This window comes from Phyllobates terribilis, unplaced genomic scaffold (assembly GCF_046119375.1).
Source record: "Phyllobates terribilis strain yellow unplaced genomic scaffold, ASM4611937v1 Scaffold_2__4_contigs__length_985480577, whole genome shotgun sequence".
Classification (NCBI taxonomy): domain Eukaryota; kingdom Metazoa; phylum Chordata; class Amphibia; order Anura; family Dendrobatidae; genus Phyllobates; species Phyllobates terribilis.
This window is the reverse complement of record NW_027362762.1, coordinates 265,746,472-265,772,851: the sequence shown is the minus strand read 5'-3', so window position 1 is coordinate 265,772,851 and position 26,380 is coordinate 265,746,472. Positions and strand designations below refer to the sequence as shown.

The window sequence follows — 26,380 nt, the reverse complement described above, 5'->3', positions numbered from 1 at the left end:
CCTCTCCCCCCCCCTCTCCCTTTCATTGTTATTCTCTCCTGTGTTTGGCTCCAAAAACTGCCACAAAGATGCATGGGCAATGGGCATCACCCACCGATATGTGTACACTGAATGTGTGGCACTGGGTGATCACATGACAATATGGCAGGTAAATGCATGGCAGCAGGGGAATGTATTGACTAGTAGTAGGAGAATGGTGGCACTGGGTATGTCACTCTGGGTTCTCACATTCTGTATATTTTTTTTATGTTTCTGTGCTGGACTTTTTTTTTTTTTTTTTTAACCCCCTAAATAGAGTCTGACTATTAATGGCGATGACATCTGTCTGTCAGCATGTGACGGGTCAGGCAGACCGTGGTGGCTTGTGTTATGGACACAGATGTGAACCGAGACTTGGCCCTCATTCAGACATTCTTGTGTGAAAAGAGTGGACCTATTTTCCTCAGTTGTTTGGTCAGTGTCTGTTCTGTCATCCCTTACGCTCATGCATAAAGCTGATTGAGGTTTCCCCAGTGAGAAACAGATGGTGATTTAACTAAGAAGTCATCAGTGTGGCGTGAGGTTTTTATGGGCCCATAGTCTAACACTGATTCGGTGTGAACGGCGCCATATAATGGTTACATGTTTTATCAGTGAAATCTGACATTTGAATGAGGCCTTACAAATCGATATGAATGGATGCAATTTACTATAAATCATTGTGGCTGTGAGAGTCCTAGGTAATGTCCATAAAACGGCTGGAAGTACTGGTGTGCAGGTAATATGACCCCAATGACGCAGACATGTTACATACCATAGTGCATGAAGTGGATGCTCACATGTCTGGGTAAATGGGAGATGGTGACTGCGGGCACTGGGTATGTGCAGAGTGATAAACTTCCAGCGTTTGAACACCTAGTAGGAGGCTTGCTTCTGTCTGGTGTGGATTTCCCACAGGTTTTATTCTACTGATTTTATTAATGAGCCAATAATGTAATCAATACAAGGGCACTTAAAGGTAAGGTTTAACTGTGAGCTAGACACTTTATTGCTGAGCACAGGAGGACACTATGAGCGGTAAATGATTCATGAACGTATAGATTATTTTGCGGTGTGTAGGGGCTGAGTAATTTCTTCTGTAATCTGCCTTATTCTGCATTGCTATTATCCCTGGGAGCTTTGTTATCCTGACAGCTCTCGTGTCACATGTCACAACTCGCCGCCCTGCAGATGTGTGCACACATACATGGCAGCATAGGAATCCCCCTAGTAATGGGTGGCTGTGATTATCTTACTCTGCTGAACGCTGTAATGTGGAGAGTTCAGTATATGGGGCTGCGTGCAGTGGTGCGAAATCTCCTGTTTCATAACGTCCAGAAATGCAGATTGTGTAAGAGCTGAGCACAATGTAGTTGTCCTACGCACAGGGCCTGTATTCTGTGGGTTGACTGCTTCTTTTTTCCCATAGTAATGCCACTTGGTGTCCCGTAGGACTGAGCTGGGTTCCCACGAGCCGTACACCACGACATGAAAACAAGCATGACAGGTTCTCCGTACTGGGCTTGACAAGTGTTTGGCTTTGTTACAGGCAGGCTCTACTATCATGGGTGTGGCTGGATGACTTGTACAGCACTGTGTCTAGTCATGTTGGCAGCTTTCTGCTGTCACTAATTTAGATAGTTGTATGGAATGGATGTGATGGACTTCTTGATTTCTTAAAATGTACAGTAATATGTCAATTTATGATTTAAAGGCACATATAAAAGTAAGAGGAAACTGAACTCTGTATTAAAGGGCTTGTTTGGGCTCCAAAAAAACCTAACACCTTTGGGACAGCTAAATAATAAAGATTCTTCACAGTACGGATCCCTGTGGCTCCTGTTTCCCCGGGGCTCACCACTTTCTCTGTATTCCCTGCTTGGTCCAGATGGACTTGGCACCAATACGCTGCAGCTAGTGACTGACTGTAAGACCAGATTTGGTGACATCACATTTTCTTAGATGGTGCTACAAGGCAATTTTTTACACGCTAATCTGTGTAAAAATTTCTCTCCAAATATGCAACGTGTGACTGTGCCCTATGGGTGAAGGTTGCATGCGTCAAGAAATGCGGCTAGTTTTCTTATTTTCCAAATATACCTGGTTCAAGTAAGACATTGACAGTGATCACAACGTGGCTGGAGCTAGACTACAGTGGTTTATGAAAGTATTCACCCCCGCCCTGACATTTGTCATGTTTTGCTACTTCACAACCTAGAATTCCACTTTTTTTTTTTTTGGAGGCATTGCATCAGTTCAATTTTGGTTTTCTTTTTATTGTCAAGCGAACAACAAATAGGAAAAAAAATGAAAACTTCAGTGTGCATAACTATTCAAACCCCCCCCCCCCCCACACACACCTAAAGTCAGTACTTTGTAGAGTCTCCTTTTGCAGCAATTACAGCTGTAAGTCGCTTTGGATCAGTCTGAGTTTTCCACATCTTGCCACTGGGAACTTTGCCCATACCTCAAGGCAAAACTGCTTCAGCTCCTTCAAGTTTGCTGTTCACTGGACGAAACAATCTATCTTCAAGTCTGACCACAGATTCTCAATTGGATTAAGGACTAGGCTTTGACTAGGCCACTCCAAAACATTTACACGTTTCCACTTTAAACCACTCGAGTGTTTCTTTAGCAGTGTGCTTTGGATCTTTGTCTTGTTGGAAGGTGAACCTCTGTCCCAGTCTCAAGTCACTGACAGTCTGAAATAGGTTTTGCTCAAGAATATCCCTGTATTTCACACCATCTATTTTCCCTGTCCCTGCTGCTGATGCTGGGGTTCTTGGGGTGACGAGCTGTGTTGGTTTGGTGCCAGAAATGGCATTTACTTTGGTAGCGAAAAGTTTTGTATTTTGGCAAACTTTTAAACAAGCCTTGCAATTTTTATGTCCAAGTAAACCTTTTTCTGCCCACTCTTCCATAAAGGCCACCTCTTTGGATTGTATGGCTTAGACCAGTGGTCCCTAACCTTTTTTGCACCAGGGACCGGCTTGAAGCAAGATCATTTTTCCATGGCCCAGCAAGGAGGGGGTGGGGTGGGCGGGGCTTTGGTCATATGGGGGCGGGGTAATGGAGGGATTTGGAGTTTAGTGCATACTTATCATATAGTGTAGACCAGGTCCCCGCCAGGAGCTATGCCAGGAGCCCCACATAATGTGCTGTGCCAGGAGCCGCATCACTGAGGCCCCATCACGCCCTGCAGCAGGACAGGGCAGCTGTCCTGACAGCTGCTGTTCAGCTGCATTTACTTCATCCCAGGGGCGGACACAGACTGTAGTGGGCCCCTGTGCAAGAAATTTTTGGGGCCCCCCCCCGCCCTTCATAAGGCAACAAAGTTATGTAAACATAACCCCCCCATGTGCATCTCTCACCCCCCCCATGTGCATCTCTCACCCCCCCCATGTGCATCTCTCACCCCCCCCATGTGCATCTCTCACCCCCCCCGTGCACTTCTCATCCCCCTCCGTGCACTTCTCATCCCCCTCCGTGCACTTCTCATCCCCCTCCGTGCACTTCTCATCCCCCTCCGTGCACTTCTCATCCCCCTCCGTGCACTTCTCATCCCCCTCCGTGCACTTCTCATCCCCCTCCGTGCACTTCTCATCCCCCTCCGTGCACTTCTCATCCCCCTCCGTGCACTTCTCATCCCCCTCCGTGCACTTCTCATCCCCCTCCGTGCACTTCTCATCCCCCTCCGTGCACTTCTCATCCCCCTCCGTGCACTTCTCATCCCCCTCCGTGCACTTCTCATCCCCCTCCGTGCACTTCTCATCCCCCTCCGTGCACTTCTCATCCCCCTCCGTGCATCTCTCAATCCCCCCCCCCCATGTGCATCTCTCAATCCCCCCCCCATGTGCATCTCTCAATCCCCCCCCCATGTGCATCTCTCAATCCCCCCCCCCATGTGCATCTCTCAATCCCCCCCCCCCATGTGCATCTCTCAATCCCCCCCCATGTGCATCTCTCAATCCCCCCCCCATGTGCATCTCTCAATCCCCCCCCCCATGTGCATCTCTCAATCCCCCCCCCCATGTGCATCTCTCAATCCCCCCCCCCATGTGCATCTCTCAATCCCCCCCCCCATGTGCATCTCTCAATCCCCCCCCCCCATGTGCATCTCTCAATCCCCCCCCCCATGTGCATCTCTCAATCCCCCCCCCCCATGTGCATCTCTCAATCCCCCCCCCCCCATGTGCATCTCTCAATCCCCCCCCCCATGTGCATCTCTCAATCCCCCCCCCCCATGTGCATCTCTCAATCCCCCCCCCCCATGTGCATCTCTCAATCCCCCCCCCCATGTGCATCTCTCAATCCCCCCCCCCCATGTGCATCTCTCAATCCCCCCCCCCCCATGTGCATCTCTCAATCCCCCCCCCCCCATGTGCATCTCTCAATCCCCCCCCCATGTGCATCTCTCAATCCCCCCCCCCCCCCATGTGCATCTCTCACCCCCCCCCACTCCTAGTTAATTGTATTTAAAAAAAAAATAAAACTTGTTATACTTACCCCCATGCGATCCCTGCAGAATCCTGGCGCTCGTCCAAATCGCTGACACCAGGTTCTCCTGCCTTCCGGTCATGTGACGGCGCCGTCACATGACCGGAAGTCACAGGAATTATGAGATGTCCTGGACCCGGCGCTTTGCATGGGGCCGGGGGCCCCATGAGGAGAGAGACGCACAAGAGGGGGCTCCTACCGGCCGGGCCCCATACTGGAGTCAGGGCAGTCATGCCCTGATGGCGGCCCTGCTGGAGGCTGGAGGGGCCCCCTCTCCCTCGGGACCCCCGTTCAATGAACCGGCTGCACGGGCGGTAGTTCCGCCCCTGCTTCATCCTGCTTCAGGACCTGTGGTGACATCACAGTTGATGTCATCACAGGTCCTCTACAGGTCTACCCTGCGGGAGTCTAGAACAGCGGGCAGCATCCACCCCACACAGTGTGCTCAGAGCCACCGCAGACCAGAGCACACTGTCAATGTTTAGGGATTGTCTGTGGCGGTGCCGCGGACCGGCTTAAAAACCCCAACGTCCTGGTCCGCGGACCGGCGGTTGGGGACCTCTGGCTTAGACCACAGCCCCACTATCAGTATTTGGTCCGTTTTTTCTTTTCTTCTCAGGAATGGGAGCTAAAACCAGGTGAGGAACAATCAGAGAAAAGGTATAATAGGAACAAGTCGCCAATTCTGAATTTATCACCCACTCCTGGTTTTGGCTCCCACTCTTGAGGAAAAAATACTGACCAAATACTGATAGTGGGGCTGTGGTCGTATGGACGAATATTTCAGTCTCTGCTTGGGAACTCTGCAGCTCTTTCAGGGTTACCTTTTGGTCTCTGTGTTGCCTCTGATTAATGTCCTCCTTTCCTGGGCTGAGAGTTTTGTTGGCCTTCCCTCTCTTGGCAGGTTTGTTGTGGTACCATTCTCTTTCCATTTGATGGTGCTCGGGGGGGATTATCAGAGATTAGGATATTTTTTTTTATAACTCAACCCTGACTTTTACTTCTCAACAACTTTGTCCCTGACTTATTTGGAGATCTCCTTGGTCTTCATGGTGTTGTTTGGTTAGTGGTTCCTCTTGCTTAATCCCTTAACGACCGATGCGCATTAAAATGGTGGACGTTGAGGGGCCCTATTCCCTCATCCCCCGCTTTAAAACTGCGACTGGGATTAAGTGTGTAGCGCCGCCCGGCGGTCGCAATTCATGTACATGACAGCTGATACGCTGCGTTATTGGCCCCGGCCAGTTTTGTAACCAAACAGGGCCAATTAACCCCTTAAACACCTTTGTCAATTGCGACAGCGGTATTTAATTGGTTAAAACGGGGTTAAAAGACCCGCTTTGTAACCATCGAACCCCTGTGATGAGAATTGTGGGTACCGATGGTTACCATGGTACCCCGAGTTCATGTAATGACCCCAGGGTACGGTGGCCTGTGAGATCCAGCTATAAGCTGGATCTCACAGGCAGGGCTGTGGAGTCGGTAAGCCAAACTTACTCCGACTCCTCAATTTCCCTGATTTCTAACTCCGACTCCACAACACTGCCTCACTACTGAGCATGTACATAAAGTGCAGCACAGATTCATCTCAACTAAAAGCTTAAATCCTTAGATCAGGAACAGAACAGACATTTATAGGACATTTTAGAACTTTCCCAAATTCTTATGAGAAAGTTTACAGCACATTCTGCATTGTACTATTGTATCAATTTATTATATGTTTTAGTAGTTGGTCCATTCTATACTGGAATTTGCCAATTTCTGTTAGAGCTTATTTGCCTAACTAAAGGTTCTATGAAGGTTAAAATATAATCTTTATTACTTATCACTTTATTAAGTAATGTGCAACTTAAAAACACAAGTATGTGTTAGTCCTGCCTTGGAATATTTTTCAATTCCTGAGCTGAGACTTTTAGATGATACTGTCAGAATTCGTAAATATAGGTAATCTTGCAAGCCAGAGAATTTTTTTTTTTCCCCAGTGAACATTAACCCCTTTCTGACGTGTGACCTGGGCCGATTAGACCAATAACGTACTATTAGGTCATATGGCGATCGCACCTCCACACAACCGGTGCGGGGTGATCGCCGCTTGGTGTCAGCTGATTGTCACAGCTGACACCCAGTACTATGTGCAAGGAGCGGTCCTGCACATGAAAAAAATAATCCAAAAAATAAAAATATATTGTACCCATAAATAGTATTGGGAATCAAACAAATAATAAAAGTACCCATATATGGTATCGCCGCGTCCGGAATGTCATGACCTATAAAACTGTCCCACTAGTTAACCCCTTTAGTGAACACTGTGAAAAAAACAAACAAACAAAAAAAAACATGCTTTATCATACCGCCAAACAAAAAATGCAATAAAACGCGATCAAAAAGACGATTGCAAATAAAAATGGTACCGCTGAAAAAACGTCATCTTGTCCCGCAAAAAACAAGCTGCCTTACAACTCCATCGGCCGAAATATAAAAGTTATAGCTCTCAGAATAAAGCGATACAAAAAAATATTTTTTCTATTAAATAGTTTGTGTAAAAGCGCCAAAACATTAAAAAAATATATAAATGTACCATTGTAATCATACTGACCCAAAGAAAATAGCTGCCTTATCAATTTTACCACACGCGGAATGGTTTAAAAAAAAAACAAACAAAAAAAAAACATTCCAAGATTGTTTATTCTCCCTCCCAAAAATTGGAATAGAAAGCGATCCAAAAATGTTACCAATAAAAACGTCAACGTGTCCCGCAAAAAACAAGCAGTCACATGACTGTCTGCCGAAATAAGGAAAAAATATTACTCTCAAAATATGGCAATGCAAAAACTAGTCTTCGCAAAAAAAAAAAAAAGCGTCTTTTAGTGTGTGACAGCTGTCGATCATAAAAACCCGATATGATTCTGGCATCGCTGTAATCGCACCGACCCGAAGAATAAAGCGGTCTAATCACTTATACCGCACGAGGAACGGCATAAAAAATAAACGCTACAGTTAGGATTGGGATTTTTTCGAAAGTAAAGAAAAAAATGACGACGATATAGCGACTAGTGAGCGCAAGTGCTTGCTAGTTGAGTTTGCATTGGGTGCTCGGGTATGCACCGAGTATCGCAGGTGCTGGAGTGACATGCTTGAGTCTCAGCCCCAAATGTTTTGCATCTGTTATACAGCCAAAAAAACCTTGCGGGGATTGTCTGCCGTGCACGAGCGATCCTTGCATATTGTTTTTTTTGGGGTGTCTAATAACTGTGCAACATGTGGGCAGGGTCTCGAGCATGTCACTTGAGCACCCGCAATACTTGGTGCATTCCCGAGTACCCAATGCAAACTCAAGTAGCGAGCACTTGCACTCAAGACTAATGACAACTTATTCAATATGATGACCTAATGTTATCAAGTTCTGTGTCGTACCTCTGAGTTCAAAATGTTCACTATACCCCTTGATAAAATCCTTGAGGGGTGTAGTTTCCAAAATAGTGTCACTTGTGGGGGGTTTCCACTGTTTAGGCACATCAGGGGCTCTCCAAACGCAACATGGTGTCCGCTAATTATTCAAGCAAATCTTACATTCAAAAAGTGAAATGGCGCTCCTTCCCTTCCGAGTCCTGCCGTTCGCCCAAACAGTGGTTTTCCCCCACATATGAGGTATCTGTGTGCTCAGGAGAAATTGCACAACAAATTTTGGGGTCCATTTTTTTCCTGTTACCCTTGCAAAAATAAAAAAAATGTGGTCTAAATTAACATTTTTGTGAAAAAAGTTAAATGTACCTTTTTTTTTTTTTTATCCACATTCCAAAAATTCTTGTGAAGCACCTGAAGGGTTAATACACTTCTTGAATGTGGTTTTGCGCACCTTGAGGGGTGCAGTTTTTAGAATGGTGTCACTTTTGGGTATATTCTGTCATAAAGACCCCTCAAAGTGACTTCAAATGTGATGTGGTCCCTAAAAAAAAAAAAAAAAACAATGGTTTTGTTGGAAAAATGAGAAATCGCTTTTAACCCTTATAGCTCCATAATAATAAAAAATTTGGTTCCAAAAATGTGCTGATGTAAAGTAGACATGTGGGAAATGTTATTTATTAAACCATTTTGTGTGACATATCTCTCTAATATAAGGGCATGAAAATTCAAATTTTGAAAATTGCAAAATTTTCACCAATTTTACGTTTTTTTTTTCACAAACGCAAGTGATATCAAAGAAATTTTACCACTATCATGAAGTACAATTTGTCTCGAATAAACATTCTCGGAATCGGGGGAATCCGTTGAAGCGTTCCAGAGTTATTAACTCATAAAGTGACCAGTGGTTAGAATTGTAATAATTGGCCCGGTCATTAACGTGCAAACCAACCTTGGGGGTAAAGGGGTTAATAGATGTCTCACAGGGATATAACTCAGATCCCTTCTCAGTAATCCAGTCAACCCCTCAAATACCAGCTACAATTCGTGGGGTCATTAATTGGAACTGCTAACTATTTCATCTTGTATAATCCATCAACCAGTACAGGATAGATAGTAACAAGGTAACCTGGCCAGATATCGACTGGCTGATCTAGAGATTCTCTCTATTCTATATGAATGACGGAGTCTCCCTATTGTACATGAATATAGTTAGCAGTGCCAATTAATGACCCTTGAATAGTAGCTGGTATTTGAGGGGTAGACTGGGTTACTGAGAAGGGATCTGAGTTACAGTTGAAACCAGAAGTTTACATACACTATATAAAAAGACACATGTGCATGTTTTTCTCAATATCTGACATGAAATCAGAATAAACCTTTCCCGTTTTAGGTCAATTAGGATTACCATAATTTTTAATATTTGCCCACTGCCAGAATAATGAGAGAGAGAATGTTTTAAGGCATTTTTATTACTTACTGCAAAGTCAAAAGTTTACATCCATTTCATTAGTATTTGGTACCATTGCCTTTAATCTGAATGACTTGGGTCAAACGTTTGGAATATCCTTCCACAAGCTTCTCATAATAGTTGGTTAGAATTTGGGCCCATTGCTCCTGACAAAACTGATGTAACTGATTTCAGGTTTGTAGGTCGCCCTGCTCGCACCAGCCTTTTCAGCTTTGCCCATAAATTTTTAATAGGATTGAGATCAGGGCTTTGTGATGGCCACTCCAAAACATTGACTTTGTTATCCTTAAGCCACTTTGTTACCATTTTGGCAGTATGCGGCTCATTGTCCATTTGGAAGACCCATTTCTGCCCAAGTCTTATCTTCATGGCTGATGTCTTGAGATGTTGCTTCAGTATTGCCACATAATCTTCTTTTCTCATGATGCCATCTATTTTGTGAAGTGCACCAGTCCCTCCTGCAGCAAAACAACCCCACAACATGATGCTGCCACCCCTGTGTTTCGCAGTTGGGATGGTGTTCTTAGGCTTCCAAGCTTCTCCCTTTTTCCTCCAGACATAACGATGGTCATTATGCCCAAAAAGTTCAATTTTAGTTTCATCACACCACAGGACATGTCTCCAAAAATGAAGGTCTTTGTTCCTGTGTGCATTTGCAAACATTAATCGGGCGTTTTTATGTTTCTTTTGGAGTAATGCCTTCCTGGCAGAGTGGCCTTTCAGCCCATATTGATACAGTACTTGTTTCACTGTGGATATTGACACAATCTTACCAGCTTCTGCCATCATCTTCACAAGGTCTTTTCCTTTTGTCCTTGGGTTGATATGCACATGTTGGATCAAAGCACGTTCATCTCTGGTACACAGAACCCGTCTCCTTCCTGAGCTTTATGATGGTTGGACATTCCCATCTTGTTTGTACTGGCATAGAATTGTTTGTACAGACGAATGAGGCACCTTCAGGTATCTTGAAATTGTATCCAAGGATGAGCCACACTTGTGCAAGTCCACAATTCTTTTCCTGATATCTTGGCTGATTTCTTTAGACTTTCCCATGATGCTACACAAATAAGCAGTGTGTTTCAGGTGTGCATTACAATATATCCACAGTGGTGTCTGTAACTCAGTGTTGCCAAAAAAACCATCAGAAGCTTCCAAACACTTGACATCATCATATGGGCAGTCCAGAATTGTTTAAAAGCATAGTAATCTTAGTGTATGTAAACTTCTGACTTTGCAGTAAGTAATAAAAATACCTTAAAACAGTCTCTCTCTCATTATTTTGGCATTTGGCAAATATTAACAATTATTGTAATCCTAATTGACCTAAAACGGGAAAGGTTTATTCTGATTTCATGTCAGATATTGAGAAAAACATGTATATATGTCTTTTTATATAGTGCATGTAAATCTCTGGTTTCAACTGTATATCCCTGTGGGACATCTGTCTATTAATGTTTTTTCTCTGGTTGTGAGATTACCTATATTTACGGATACTGACAGTATCATCTAAAAGTCTCAGCTCTGGAATAGAAAAATATTCCAAGGGAGGACTAACACAAACATGTGTTTTTAAGTTGCACATTAGTTAATTGATAATAAAGATTATATTTTATTCTTCACAGAATCTTTAGTAAGCGCCTATTTGCCTCACAGCAATTTGTAAATATGGAATTAATACCCTGCGCTGGTTCTTGTGAGCAACTTTAGTTCGGTCCATTTTAGACCGATTCTACCAAAATGGACACCGACTTCATGACTCCGACTCCACAGCCCTGCTCACAGGCTGTGTCAATGAGATGCTGACAAAAATCAAAATTATACGAGTCCCACAGGGGGACTAAGTGACAAAATATTACATAAAACAAGTAAAACAGGAAAAAAAAAAACACACCCAGCGTTTGTGAATAAACAAGCAAAAGTGCACACAATTGGTATCGCCGCGTCCGGAACGACCCGCTCTATAAAACTGGCATGTCATTTATTCCGTATGGCGAACGACGTTAAATTTTTTTTCTTGAAAAAGCGACTTTTGGCATTTTTTTTATTTTTTTTTTAGATCATACTGACTCTCAAAAAAGTTACTGTCAAAAAGTCATATGTAAAAAAAAATAAAATGGTATAAGTAAAAACGCCAAACTGTCCTGCAAAAATTAAGCCCTAATATTGCTCATTTGGCAAAAAAATGAGTTACAGCTCTCAGAATATGGCAATGCAAAAAAACAAATTCCTTTTTGTAAAATACTATTTTTTAATGTGTAAAAATCGCAAAGCATAAAGAAAAAAAAAATAGTATAAATCTGGTATCGCTGTAATCGACTCGACGAACAAATCAGTCTTATCGCTTTTACTGCACTGTGAAAGCCATAAAAGATAAAAACAATAACTGAATTGCTGTTTTTTGTTCATTCTGTGTTTGAAAAACCTGAATAAAAAGTGATTTAAAAATATTATGTGCCCCAAAGTGGTGCAAAAACAATCTTCAACTCTTCCCGCAAAAAACAAGTCCTCATACAGCTATTTGCCCAAAAATTAAAAAGTTACAGCTCTCAGAATATGGGAACGAAAAAAAACTTTTTACAAAAAACAAAACATTTTTGTGATTGCAGTAAAATAAAAAAAAACTGACAAATTTGGTATCTCTGTAATTGCACTGACCTGAAAAATAACTCCGCCTTATCGCTTATACCGCATAAAAATGAGAACTATTCTTGTATTGTTGTCCATTTGTTCAATCTATCTCCCAAAAATCGGAATAAGCTCGGCTAACATTTATCCTGCGCTCTCCACTGAGCGCGTACACCGGGGTTTCCATGTAAATTCGCCAAAACCGTGATTCAGACAAAACCCCTGACGGAACCATTCACATATGAGGCAGATGGAGGTACTATGAACTGGTCTCTGATCCGGTAGCGTCCCATCATTTTTAGTTTTTAAAGCACACAAGTGTGGGCGACCACAGATCTGTGCACGCCTAAAAAGATGGATACCACCGAAGGTGATGCCAAACGAACTCCAAACTGTCTCCATCTGCATCATTATGATGGGTGGTTCCATCGGGGGTTTCGACTGAATCGCATTTTTTGTGGGATTCACATGGAAATCCAACGTAGTTGCTCAACATAGACCACAAGAAGGTGATCCAGCCTTATTCTGGAAGCAATCAAAAAAACATGCTCCCCCAAAATGTTACCAATTAATCCTAATCTATCCCGCACAAAACAAGCCCCCACTCAGGTCCATCATCTGTCACTGGGACTATAGGGGGGTTCACACGTTACTGGTAGAACAGACTCTAGAAAAAATGACAGCTCCCACCCCTTCAAAGTCCAGTGAATCTGCACTCCCAAGTGCCCCCTCCTTGTGAGCCCCACTGTGCCTAAACCGCAGTAAGCAGCCACATGTTTGGTATTATTGTAGTGGAGAGAGAGCACTTAACAATTTACGGGGTGTGTGTCACCAGGAGAAATGTATGGGGGCTCTACACTTTATGGGGTCACAATGTATGTGCACTAAAATGGCATATTTGCAATTCTCCAGAATGAAGCCTGGCGTGGAAGTTACAAAATAGTCCCTGCAGCCGTAGATTAATTCATTGAGAGGTGCGATTTCTACAATGGGGTCACTTTTGGGGTTTCTCTGCTGTTCTGACACATTTGGGGCTCTGCAAATGTCGCAAGCAAACTATTCTACCAAAATCTGTGCTCCAAATGGAGCCCTGACGTGTTGCCTAACAGTAATTTCTGATGATATATGGGGCATCGCTGCTTTCGGGAGAAATTGCGCAATAAATTATAGGGTCCAGTTTCACATCTTAACACTTGTGTACTGGACAAATTTGCAGCAAACTCAAAAATTAAATTTTTTCCACAAAAATGTCATTTCCACATTTGTGAGGCACCTATGAGTTCAAAATACTCACTACACCCCTAGATGAATTCCTTAGGCAGTGGAGTTTCCAATATGGGGTCACCTGGGGGGAATCTGCTGTTCTGGCATCTCAGGAGCTCAGCTAATGGAGCCTACAAGCTACTCAAAGGGAATCTGTGTTCTAAAAGCCAAGTAGCGCTCCTTCCCATCCGAACCTTCATGTGTGTTCAAACAGTAGTGTACAACCATATATGGGGTACTGCCACATTTGGGAGAAATTGCATAACTAATTGTGGGGTCCAATTTTTCCCATTACCCTTCGTGTAAATTCTAAATTGGGTGCTAAAACAGTGTTTTAGTGGGAACTGAATTCCTTGTGGGGTCTAGTTTCCAAAATGGGGTCACTTGTGGTGTTTTTTTTTTTTTTTTTTTGCTGTTCACATGTCAGGAGCTCTCCAAATGCGACATGGCATTCACAATTTATTCCAGACAAATAGCGCTCTTTCCTAGCGCTGCCATGTGCCCAAACAGACGTTTTTGACCACATATGGGGTATGATCGCGTTCAGGAGAAATTGTGTAACGTTTTTCTTCTATTATCCATTGTGAAAATTGCAAATTTGGGGCTAAAACAATGTTTTCGTGGGAAAAAAAAAAAAATCTTCAATGGCTACCTAATATTATCAAGTTCTTTTGTAGTACCTGTGGGTTCAAAATGCTCCATATACCCCTGGATTAAATCATTGAGGTGTGTAGTTTCCAAAATGGGGCTCTTCAAACATGACATGACGCCCGCAGACCATTCCATAAGTCTGCTTTCTAAAACGTCACTCCTTCCTTTCCTAACCCTGCCGTGCGCCCAAACAATAGTTTTCCCCCACATATGGGGTATTGGCGTACTCAGGAGAAATTGCACAACAAATTGTTAGCTCCATTTTCTCCTGTTACCCTTGTGAAAATAATAAAAAAAAATTAGGGGCTAGAGTAAAATTTTGTGAAAAGTAAAATGTTCATATTTTGCTTCCATATTGTTTTAGTCCCTGTGAAGCACCTGAAGGGTTAATTAACTTATTGAATGTGGTTTTGAGAACTTTGAGGGGGACAGTTTTTAGAATGATGTCACTTTTGGGTATTTTCTGTCATGGGTCCCCCAAAGCCACTTCAGATGTGATGTGGTCCCTGGGGAAAAAAAAAATTTTTTTTGTAAAATATTTTTTTTTTTAAAAAGTGAGAAATTGTTGATCATCTTTTAACCCTTCTAACTTCCTAACATAAATTTTTTTTAAAAAATGTTGCTGATGTAAAGTAGGTATGTGGGAAATGTTGTTTATACCACACAAAATAGTAAATATCTGATTTCAGGGCATACAAATTTAAAGTTTGAAAATTGCGACATTTTCACTTTTTTTTTTGTCAAATTTGATATTTTTATAAGTACAGTAAAAAAAAAAACCTACTTAGGTATATGGGAAGAAATGTATAGTATCACGTAATAAAGAAAATTACAAAAGTGTTTAGGGTGTAAGGATAGATATTTAGAAAATAGATTTTTAGGTGCCTGACCACCCCTTTAAGCTTGCTTATACTGCATTATCATATTCCGCAGCTCTTTACAGACTTTATCATCACTGTCCCTATTTGGATCTCACAAACTAAATTCCCGATCTTTGGAGTGTTGGAGGAAAGATACAAATACGGGGAAGAACATACAAACTCCTTGCAGATGTTGTCCTTAGTGGATTTGTACCCAGGACCCCAGCGCTGCAAAGCGACCGTGCTAACCACTGAGCTAGCCGTTAATTATGAGGAAAGGGTAAAAGAGTCAGCACGTTTTTGCTATGTTACCTGAGCGCAGCATAAGGTAGTGGCTAAGAGCCTGACAGTATCACTTATAAACAGCTTGGTGCAGTTTTGCTAGAATCCTTGATTTCTTTACAGTAGTGCTCAGAAAGCTGATCTGTGTATAACCTCACCCACACCCCAGACTGGCAGCCTCCAGTGTCTGTGCATTGTGAGCAGGCTGCCAATCAGTGGTGGGGGCGAGGTTGGTCTGGCATGCACATGACACATAGTCCTGTAGTGATAATCTTCTGCTGATAAAACACTTAATTCTATTGAAACTACAATACACAGCCTGATTCCAGAAATGTGTCACTTACTAGACTCTCTTGCCCTATATTATGCTTCTTTCAGAATAAGGCCGGAGTCACACCCGCGTATGGCATCTGATGCCAGAGAATCGGATGCAATATGCTAATGACATGCAATATGCTAATGACCCTCGTCTGCTGCGAGCGTGAGCAGAGTGTCATGCTACTATGCTGCAATTCTCTTGCATGAGAAGATCGCAGCACAGCTGCGGAGGAGACTGAGGAAGTAATTTGGCATGACTCGGTGTTTATCGGACTGCACTGGGATGACGTCCGTGTGCAGTCCAATGTTTCACTCGCACCCATAGACTTGTATGGGTGTGAGTGAATAGAGTCTCGCTGCAAATCGCAGCATGAGAAAATAATCACTGATCTGAGTTGGCCCATAGCACTCAGCCCAGTGTTATTCTATGTGATGTTTTATCGCATTGCGCTCGGCCGTGTTATACAGTAATGTGACCCCGGCCTAAATAGCAAAAACCTGCTGACAATTCCCTTTAAGTCTTGAAAAGAGACATGATGAACTTGTACAAGTACTTAAATATCCCATAAAAAATATGGTCAAAAGTTGTTTCATTTAAAACTCTCAAGACAAGTGGGCCCAAAATGTATATCACATCGACTCCATTAGGAAGAGGTAAAATGGGTACCATTATAGCTTATGGGTGATGAATGTTACTGACACCCGTCACAGATAATGTTTAAAGGGAACCTGTTACCAGAAATAAAGCTCTTAGCCTGCAGATATGCAGTTAATCTGCAGGTTAACAGCATTATTATGCTGCCCGGCGCCTCAATGCAGCGGGGAAAAAATGAACTTTATTCTCCCCGCCAGCATTCGGTTTGTCATGTGGGCGGCGCCAGTGCTGGTTCAATCAAAGCTGAGAATACAGAGTAGCGGCTGTAACAACGCCCTCGGCCCTGACTGACACTGGCTCTACATTGCAGCCGGCTGACAGACAGTACTAGGGGTGCTGTGACAGCAGCCGCTCTGTATTCTTAGAGCGATTACAACTGAATTGGCGCTGCCCCCATGACATAAACCAGATGCTGGTGAGGAGAATAATGTTCATTTTCTCCTTGCTGCATTTGGCTGCGTGCAGGCTCCAGGCAGCATAATAACGCTGTTAACCTGCAGATTAACCTCATATCTGCAGGTTAACAGCATTATTTCTGGTGACAGATTCCCTTTAATCAACACAAAAAGAGAGCCGACCCTATGTGCACATGTTGAGTATTTGGTGCAGAAAGTGCTGCACCCTTTCTGAATCCCTTGGCAGAAAAAAATGCAGTGTAAAAATACTTTTTTAATTTGTTTTGATTTTTAATGGTATTTAGGGGTTATATTTCTCCTTGCGGAGAGTGACGTGTTAAGCATGTCAGGTGAGACTTTTAGAGCCGCAATGCTCCTCTGGGAAATATGCAAATTGTCTCTTCAGAGAGGAAGAGGACTAGAACTCTAGTGCCACCTACAGGAAGTAGCAATCCTAAAAGTCAATAGTGACCCTTTAACGAGCCCTATCACATGACTTAGGATATAAGCCAGAACCAGAAACTCAATTTGCAGACACTGTGTTTCGGGGTACTGCCCGCCATCAGTGTAAAGTGTGAGTTCTCTCACCAGACGTGCTTAACACGGAATATATGGAAAATAAAGAACCTCATTCACAAATACTACAAAAGACTTCAAGCTGTCATTGCTGTTCGAGGGGGCAATACACTGTATTAACAACTGGGGTATGTGAACTTTTGTTCAGGGTCATTTGGATGTTTTTGTTTGTCATGAAGATTAAAAAAGAGAAAAACCGTAGTTTGACAATAAATGGCTTCACCCAACCAATAACCATGAGTGGAGAAAATTTTTTTTTGTTATCATTCATATTCTCTGAAACAAAACCAAGAAAGGAAAAATTCTGCCGGGGTATGTAAACTTTTGAGCACAACTGTAGATACTGATCGGTATCGCTCCCAGTGCCTGTGAGTTTGAGTGTGAATATTTGGAAGCATGTCCTCCGCACAGTCCAGGTGGGATCTGTTACCATGCTGTACATCTGGGCAGAGCAGAGATGGATAATTAAGTTCTCTTTATTCCAGCCATCAATAATGTTAGTGGTGTCTCAGAGCATTACACATGCTGCACAATTACATCATAGGTCTATTTCAGGATGCTGACATCATTTTATAAATGTAACTCTTTAATACTTTTGCATTTTTACTAGGTTTATTGATTTAGAAAAAAAATCTATTACTGTAAGTGAAGCACAAATTCAGTAGAGCAGTATGTTTTTCTAATGCATTATTAGGTAGGATCTGTGTTGTAGTCCTTTCCACCTGACCTTGTGCTGAAGTGTACATCTATTACACAGGGGTCATGGAATCCGCTCTTTGTAGCCACTCGGATAGCAGTCGCTGCACCATCCACAAGCCCCATCTGTCTTTCTGCGGCACAAAATGAAGCAGCTGCTCAGGAGCCAACAATCTTTAGCCAGGGCAGAGTTCAGAGATATTTAACAAAAAAAAAAAAAAAGCTACTGAAGCATTTTTTGTTTTTGGTGTATACTTTCATGTGCACTCTTTTTTTAATTGATCTTGATAGAATATACTAAAAGTGTGTCCTAATGGCTTGTCAGCGAGCTTGCACTATTTCTCTCAGCCGTCTTTGCCCCTCTTACCCCTTATGTGTAAGGACAGTGGGGAAACAGCTGTCATCTATCTTATGAGCACTTGTCATCAGGTCAAAAGTGGTCAATTTTTATTCTTGCTGCTCATCTGAGTAATCAATTTCTTTTGTTCTTTAAACACATACAGTACTTGCCCTCCCCGGGTCCATCGATGAGTCGCTGCTGCTGCTCCCGGTGTCTGTTGTTGTCAGTTTTGCTGATGTCATGTCAGTAGCGCTGCAGCAACAGCTGATCTCAGCCGCTCTGCTTGAGTTGACTGCATGGCAGCTCAGTTATTAGCTATAGCTCTTACCATGTGTCGTTGGCAAAGAAGACCATAACAAACAATGGGAACAGCGACAGACTCCGCGCTGGACCTGGATCAGATGTGTAGGACTGAAAGCCGTTGGATTCTCCAGCTCACTACTTGAAACCAGTGGGTCTCAACAGAGGGATAGATCTGTTTTTTGCTTTTGTGGATTAGCGAAATGGGTTAATTACATGGGCGTACCATTGTTCTGAAAATATCCATACTTGCCTTTAAAAGACTGTCATGCCGACCAAAGCTGTAATCCCCAAGGATGGAGGACACTACCCCCGAAATGCGTAGGGTTTTTATTTCGGGCTCACCGGCGTTCCCGTAGCGGGTGATGTCACATTGCTTGAGCAACAGTATTTGATTGCAAGTCCAGGCAGCGTCACCGTCCGGGGCGCCACGGATATTACGTGGGGAGATCACACATGCACATTGGGATCATATTTACATAGGACATCACTCAAGCCTGCATATTACACACAGGACCAACCGCAACTATACTTAGGCGCTTCACTTATGTGTAAACATGGTTCCTGCGCCTTTGATCTATTTATGCCTTTTCATCCGGTGCATTTTATAGTGCATTTACTGTTCATTTTAATTGCTAAATGTTGCAAATGTCTCAGCATCATTAGTAAATAATTGTTAATGGATTACCTATTGTTATTAACTGGCAGAAACCTTGTAGCTATTAACATTAAGCAAGCAATTAATTTTTAATGATGCAGTGCAAAGCCGCTGCGACATTTAGGAAGCGGCTCTGATGCAATTGTATTTTGGACACATGCTGCTTATGGGTAAAGCTCTGTGTGACCTGAGCCCGAGCTAGAAAACCCTAGATTATTAGAGGGAAACTGTCATCTGATGCATGCTGCCCGTGGTTTTTGGCAACACATATCAACCACTGGCTGCACCATCACATAGCTGCTGGGGACCGAGCCACGTGTGTAACTGGTCGTACAGGTGGGTCCCCGGTGACTACTCACCACCTGCTGACAGTGACTCGCAAGCTTCTGCATATACGCGCATGCAGGCAGAGGATTGCCAGTTACTGTCAGCGGGTGTGAAGAAGTTGCTGGGGAACCCACCAGTACGACCAGTCACCGGCGCGGCGCGGTCTCCGGCGGCTGTTAAGTTTTTTTTTTTTTCCTCTGCGTTTCACAAATGCACATGGCTGTGATCGTTCAGCCAGTGGCTGATACATGCTGCCCACAGTTTGAGCAGCATGCATCAGCTGACGGTTCCCTGTAAAGTGTAACTGTCACTATATAAAAGCTTTTCTGTATGACAGGCGCTGCACAGTGCTGCCAATCGATGCAGGTCCGGGGTCCTGAGTTCCCATCGAACAATCAAAATACTGTTCTGAATTCCACTGCTCCTGAATGAGCTGCTTACACAGCGTCAAAACAGATTTGGCTGTGTTTTTCTGGCAGGGTACATTTGTCTCTTGTTCATGCTGAAGTTTAGTGGATACTAAAAACATGATTCAACTTCAGGTTTTTGGCACCAAAAACACAGCAAAACCTGATACCTGCTTTTTTTGCTGCATTTTGGATGCGTTTTTGCACTACCCATTCCTTTCTATGGGAGAAATACACTGCACAAAAAATGCAGTGACCTGCTGCATTTTGACAAAACAATGTGTTCATGAGAGTTGTGAAATCTCATACTTTGCTGGTACTGTAAAACGCAGCTTAAAACTTGCATATTCAACGCTGCAAAAACGCAACGTGTTAACATAGCCTAAGTGTTGATCTCATAGACAGCTCACTGCACGCAGTCCATACAATACATGGGAACTTCGGCGCAGTATTTTGACTTACTGGTGGGAGTTTCAGGACCCTGACACTCATCCGCCGACTGATCAGCACTGTGTAGCTCCTGTCACGCATTAAAACTTTTCTGTTGTGACGGTTATACTTTTAAAGAATCTCTCAGCAAAATGTATTCTCTAAACCTTTGTAAATATGTGAGAAGTGTTGTTTTGTTAAATACTTACCGATCGCTGTCTCTTCTGCTTTCCTGCATTGATCCGATCCCCCTTTTGACTCTTGTGCCTTCAATTCAGTTTCCCTGAATCATACAGGAGTTTTTATTTGAGGTTGATTTTACAATGTTAAGTCTGTGGAGACACTGGAGTGGTGTGAGCCAACCATGAGCTGTAGCAGCTCTACATGGTCAGACACAGCAAATAAGACGGTACACACCAGTGGCACATTTATAAGGTCATCTTGGCTCGGGAACCTTTTTTTTGTCCCTTACTTTTCCTCCGCTATACTCCTCTCATTTTCCCAGGGAGTGTTGGCTGGTTTGTGTCCCCTGTGCTAACCCAGTGCTCCCTTCCAGGAAGCAGAAACTTTTAGCCTACTGTCAAAGGCCTATCACCCAGAGAACCAGCATTCTTCTCTGCACTGATGAGAGGGAGAGAAACAGCTGCATGCCATGTGCCACATTTATTTGTGTCACCCTGTAAACGCAATCAAATAGGGGGCTTCCCTTTTTATGTAGTAAGCTTTTTGTCTGATATGCAAGTGAGGGTCCTGATGCTCAGATTTGCCCTTTAGTTACCCCACAGCTCGCTTTTACTGCTGCGGCCGTTCGCTACACTGACTGGCGCATTACTGTAAGGGCTCGCTCTCACTTGCAATTAAATCGTACGAATGCAATCCAATGAAAAATCAGATTGCATTCATACCAACTTAATCCTATGTTGGTGTGCTCAGTGGCGTGTTTTTTTTCTTTTTTTTTTTTCCCCCAGCTGCGATCAGGCTAAAAAAAAAAAAAAAAAAAAAAAAAAATAAATCGCAGCATGCTGGATTCGGATCGCACGCACCCATATTAAGCCTATGGGTGTGTGTGAAACATTGCACTGCACTCAGATGACATCCCAGTTCAGTGCGATTCCCGCTGATGCCAGCAGCAGAGGAGATGGAGAAATTTCTCTGCCCCCACTGCAGCTGCACGATAGGATCAGAGCACTGAGCACTGACACTCTGCTCGCAGGAGAGCAGGAGCTGAATGTCATTAGCATATCGCATCTGATGTTAGTGGGACTCCGGCCTAATGAGTGGCTGCAGAAGGAGAGTACTGCGCTTGTTCCTGTGGTCTCACACTGGAACCTTCTTTTCAGGTAGCGCTCAGTCTGGCTGAGGGAGTGCTACTGTCAATCAATAAACAGGAGGTGGCAAAGCATGGTTGTTGCATGCTGGGCAACTTTTGTGAAGCCCTCTATTTTGTGGTTAGTTTAAGTAGTGTTTTTGGGGTTACAGACTCCTTGTAAGGGTTTTAAGCCCTTTTTACGCCTTACTAGAAACTTTTAGTAAGTGTCTCGTAGGGGGAAGTGGCAAAGTGTCTGTACACTACACCACACTAGTAGGCGGTGTAAACGTGGACTAGACAGTCTGAATATGCACCAGATTTATCATGCAGCCTGAGCCCCTGGGATAAATTTGGTGCATTCCAAGACTGCCTAATCTAAGTTTAAGTGTCACTATTACACAGGGTTAGTAAATTTTACCTCCAAGAATAGTCTGTGTTGGCTCTTTATATCTAGCTACTAATTACATGACTCTTGCCTATATTAACTTTAAAGTTGAATTCTGAAATGATTACCATACAGTATTTATTTTAAATTGGTATTTTTCACAACTTTTTTAGGTAAGAAAAGAAATCTCTGTTTTAAAATGTCCCTGAGTAGTGACAAATGCCCACTATATGACCACTTAATTATTGGGCATGGCACTCATCTAGCTATATGCCATGTGCACCGTTCTTGGCCTATCCCTTGCTGATTTGTGATTAGTGCAGGGAACCAAGAGACTATTAACACCAATGTGCACAGTAGGACCTTGTTTTTGTGACAAAAATTGGTTTTGCATGTTTTCTACTTAATTTTTATTTTTTTTTTATAGGGTGTTTAAAATCCTGATTAGACATGATCGAACTTCCATGTGCAAAAGCACAGAATGATCATTAAAGGGGTTGTCCGACCTTGGGGTACAAGTCATGGAGTGACAGCAGACTTGTGGTTCCACACATCTCATGCTCTGTGATTCCTCGCATGCTGGAGTGGTGGACGCAACTTTTGTGCAGTTTTGTGTCAAGATACAATAAATGCACTAAAATTGATATGAGAGGATAAAAGTGATTCTCCCCCATCCCATCCCCTTTACCCCTTCCGCAATAAGTAGCAGGAAAAAGTACACCCTACAATTTACTGAATTTCTGCTGTTTGGCAATATCTGGTTGTGCACTATGGATCCTTTGGGTGCATGCAACTGTGCAGAAGGGAAGGAGCGCCTTTCATCTTTGGAGTGCAATTTTTGGTGGATTCCTTTAGAGCTGCTACAGAGGAAACCCCCAGAATTCACCAAGTGTGTAGTGATTGACACCCAAAGTGTACTCAACTTAATGTGGCCAAAAGTGAAAATAGAAAAAAAACTTAACACGGACTGTGTCGGATTAGACTATGTTCACATTGCGCTTTAGTCTGCAATCAGTGGCTCTTTAGCGGGTCTACATCTAAAACCCTGAAAAAACGGGATTCAGACGTTTGCCCTGACTAGGTCATTGACTTTAATGATGCATATGGAGTCACTGTGGGCTCTGCTGGACATTATGCCAAAAATTATCTGCCTATTTCAGATGGGTACAAAGGAGTAATTTAAGCTCTAATGGAGCCACTGACTGGTTAAAACACAATATGAACGTAGACTGTGAGATGTTAACTTTAGGCCAAGTTCACAGATTCAGTATTTGATCAGTATTTTACATTAGTATTTGTAAGTCAAAACCAGGAGTGGGTGATAAATACAGAAGTGGTGATGTGTTTCTATTATACTTTTCCTCTGATTGTTCCTTTCCTGATTTTGGCCTTCAAATACTGACGTATTTTATGTTTCAGTACAATTAACAAGATGGCAACTTTATATTTTTACCATGGTTGCACAATAAAAATACTATGTACAAAAAAAAAAAAAAAAAATACAATATTTTATCATTGCCATATTCTGGGAGATATAGGCCCTGATTTATCAAAGCTATGACACCAGAATTCTGGCATAAATCTCTTTTTTGAAAAGTTTACAAAAAATTTTTTGCAAGAATTTTGCGACTTAGGGTGTTTTCACATCCGATTTGCACAGCAATGACAAAATAGGCAGGGTGGAAGTGTGACACCATCGCTTGTCTAACTCATGGCGAACTGTGCCACTCTAAATGCCAGAAATCTGACTCCAGTCAGGGCTGGAGTAAAAATTATGGCGAGGTGCCCTTTACAGACCCACTTGATTAAGAGGCGAGTACCTCTTAAGGCGTGTCTGACTCCCAACACACCCCTCATCAAGACTGGTGGTGTTCATGCCAGTCTTGATGAATCTGAGCCATAATCTGTCTTATTTTTGCTCTTCACTGAGCTGTATGAGGACTTCTTTTTGGCAAGATAAGTTGTAACCTTTTTTAGTGGTACCAATTTCAGATATATGTGACTATTTGATCGATTCTTATTCCCTCTTTTTGTAAGAGTTCTTGTTTTTCGTGTGTGTGTGTGTGTGTTCACTTGTTTGTTTTTGGGTTGTTACAGGCATGACTGTAGTGTTTTTTTTTTTTTGTATACGTTGACAGTACACTGACTCTTAAGTTGAATTGATCCATAAACACCAGGTTTAAAAACTGATCTATGTATTCGATCCGTGAGACTTGGCATGTCCCGTTCTCATCTGTATTGTGTCAGACTCTGCCATTAAAGTCTATGCAGATCCGTTAAACATGGATGAAAAAGAATCCCGCTTTTTACGTCCGCGTTCCATCTGTATTTTTTCAGTTTTTAAGAGTCAATGTATTAAGTTCAGACAGTTTACCTAATTCAGTTTCGAAATACGGATAAGAGAAAAAAAAGATGGATGCAAAACTGCATCAATACGGATGACACGAGCGTGAAAATTTGGCCCTTTTATACATGAATATAAAAATGGATACAGATGTGTAAATGTAGTCTGAAAAAATGTGCCAAATTTATTAAAAGGAACCATTTTACTAAATTTGGTGCGTTTTTTTAAGATTGTCTGCTCTGAGTTTACTTATCTAAAAGGTAACTTGAGTAAATTGACCCCATTGTGTTGAGGCACAAATAAAGCTTACACTAATTACTTTGTGTAGATTTGTTTCCCTGCCCATCAGTGATCTGTCTGAGAATGTGGGCAGGAAGGGAAGCTTAGCACCATGTGCACATCACATTCCATCACAGCATCGCGGGTGACAGCTTATTTATTGCTTTGTTTTTTAATAGCAATATTCAACTTTGTAGGGTGCAATTGGTTAAATTCTTTTTTTTTTTTTCTTGTGTGGATTTCATTTAATTTGTACAGTATTCACTGTTAAAAATAACATGTTCTCTTTATTCTATGGTAATACCAAAGTGAACTATTTTTTGATTATAAACTTTAAGTTTTCAGTCACAATTATTGTGAAAGTCATAGGCCATGTTCAGCTGTTTTTTTTTTTTTTTTTTTCTTTTTTTTTTTTAAAATCTTTCCTCTGTTGCTGCAGGTTTTTGCACCAAAACACACTAACAATCTGCTCCTTTTAATGCATTTTTGGTGCAGATTTGACACTGTTTCTCAATGCGTTCTTAGGATATGTGCACACAATGACTTTTTGATGCTGCATATGTTGGCGGTGTCAAAAACGTAACTTTTACAGTTCCAGCTGAGTTTTTTTTTGTGTGCTGATTCTCCCCATTGACTTGCATTGGAAATGGAAAATCCCGTTGTAAAAAAACTCATGCAATCCGCACCTGATTTAGATCAGTAAAGTTTTTTGAAAGCCATAAATCAAGAAGTATCGAAAAAATGCAGCTATGTATTTAAAACCTAACTTGCCAGAAAGAGACAAACACAATGGAAAAAAACAAAGGGAGTAACTGAGTTTACCTAATGGGTGCAGAAAATCTGCAACAACAAAAACTCACCAAAAGCTGATTGTGGGAATGTAACCTTATAGTACGGAAATGCTGGGTTTCTTTCTGCACAAAATGTTTTCAGGATTTTTTTTATTTCCGGGTTCCCTTACAGGCCTGTAGGATTAAATGTTTAATGCCTCTTTCAATCTCTGACAGCTGCATTTGACATGATAGAAGGCGCGTCACAAATCGTGTCCATCGATGCTCCTCTCACATGAGCGCGGATGGGTTGGCATGACATCCAGGGGTCTGCAGAAAATCCCTGTGCTTGTCACTGCTGATTTGCTATGAATGCCGGCCCGTGGCCAGCGTTCATAGAAGATTATTTATGCTACACATAGCAGGGCTGAAGCGATCAGATGATTGCAGCTTCAAGTCTCCTCTGGAGACTATTGAAGCCAGTAAACAGTAGAAAAATTATTTGAAAAATCTTTAAAAAAATAAATAACCTTTTTGGATTTTTTTTCACCACTTACTCTTTTTAATTTAACTGTAAAGACCCGGGGTCTTCTGTGGGCGTAGCGCTACTCGGACAACACAGGGTGAGGGTAAAATGGCGTGGCAATACTTTATTGAGCCTCAAACCGGAGAATAAACACACAGAACAGTCCCAGCAAATACCCAACATAACATTACACAGTCTCACCCCTTCTTCTCCACCTGCTTGGGATAGAACCGCTGCGACTTTGGAGACTTCCAGGGCCGACTACCTCAACCAGTGGCCCCCTGCTTCTGGCGGGCCCCCACAGAGCGAATGTAGCGGCAAGCTTAGGAAGCGAGCAGTCCATTGAGGTACAAGGCCAGGAGACCCGAGGGTCCCAACTTGGCCACTCTGAGAATTTCCATAGAGCCAGATGACCGGTGAGTCCCAATCTGGCTTCTCTGAATGTCTCCGTGGGTTGCAGGCGACCGCTGGGTCCCTCCTGGCAACCCCAAACAACATATCCATAAGGCCAGGTGACTTCTTCGTCCCAACCTGGTCTCTCCAAAATGTATCCATGTCTCTCTGATGGTTAATGGAGCAGATCCATATCTTTCC

The 26,380-nt window shown here is 42.7% G+C and overlaps 1 protein-coding gene across 14 annotated transcripts in view; it reads left to right on the top strand.

Moving 5' to 3' along the window:
- Nucleotides 1–26,380, top strand: part of MYCBP2 (MYC binding protein 2) — a 275,096-nt gene that overhangs the window by 1,560 nt on the left and 247,156 nt on the right. The window lies entirely within an intron of this gene.